Source organism: Coregonus clupeaformis, unplaced genomic scaffold (genome assembly GCF_020615455.1).
Source record: "Coregonus clupeaformis isolate EN_2021a unplaced genomic scaffold, ASM2061545v1 scaf2033, whole genome shotgun sequence".
Lineage (NCBI taxonomy): Eukaryota > Metazoa > Chordata > Actinopteri > Salmoniformes > Salmonidae > Coregonus > Coregonus clupeaformis.
In genome coordinates, this window is record NW_025535487.1 from 81,995 (window position 1) to 83,016 (window position 1,022).

The 1,022-nt window shown below is 42.9% G+C and overlaps 1 non-coding gene across 1 annotated transcript; it reads left to right on the top strand.

Annotated features, from left to right (window-relative positions):
* Positions 1–382: 382 nt before the first annotated feature.
* Positions 383–437, top strand: LOC121583706. The gene has a single exon (XR_006003566.1). It is a non-coding gene; the product is annotated as a U7 small nuclear RNA (small nuclear RNA).
* The last annotated feature ends 585 nt before the right edge of the window (positions 438–1,022 follow it).

Below are 1,022 nucleotides of genomic sequence, written 5' to 3' on the forward strand. Positions count from 1 at the left end.
TAAAGGTGTTCTAAAGTGATACATGTTGACGAATATACTTCATCGTTATCTCCCCAGACCTCACAAAGGATCTTCCCTGTGTTCATTTCTGTATTAGAATGATGACTGAATATTGTTAATACATTGTCAGGTCTGTGAGTAGAGACTGATGACTGAATATTGTTAATACATTGTCAGGTCTGTGAGTAGAGACTGATGACTGAATATTGTTAATACATTGTCAGGTCTGTGAGTAGAGACGGATGACTGTAGTCTGACCGATCAGGAGCATCACACATTACCTGAGGGCTTTTTGAAGAAAGTTAATGCCAATTTACCATCAAGTTTACTGGAGATGGTTGTTGGTGGTGAACACAGTTCTGTTCTGTACCTACAGGTTATGGAACATTTGCTCTTTTAGTATTTGTCCAGTAGGTTTCCTCAAGGAGAAAGCCCCCACTTCTAAGCCAAAGATAAAACAAAAACACTATAGTAAATATTACAGTATACTACAGTAATGTCTGCAAAACACTATAGTAAATATTACAATATACTACAGTAATGTCTGCAAAACACTACAGTGTATACTATAGTATGTAAATATATGGGTAGACACAGTCATTTACTGAATTGGACTGTCTCCATGGCTACCTGCGCTACTGGCCCAGAGGGGTCCTAGGTGCTGGGTTCTCTCTCTCTCTCTCTCTCTCTATATCTCTCTCTCTCTCTCTCTCTCTCTCTCTCTCTCTCTCTCTCTCTCTCTCTCTCTCTCTCTCTCTCCTTCTCTATCTCATTCTCAAACACAAATGCTCTCTTGTAGTGCACTACATAAGGAATAGGGTTCCATTTGGGCCCCCTATTGGCGGGGTGGGGGTGTGGGGGGTCCTGTATGGCACCAGCTGTCCAAAGAAACGGGAGGCGTGGCTTATGAGAGTAAAAAGGCATGGCTGACGTCATTATCTGTGGCCGTGAGACGCTGAAGTCATTATCTGTGGCCGTGAGACGCTGACGTCATTATCTGTGGCCGTGAGACGCTGAAGTCA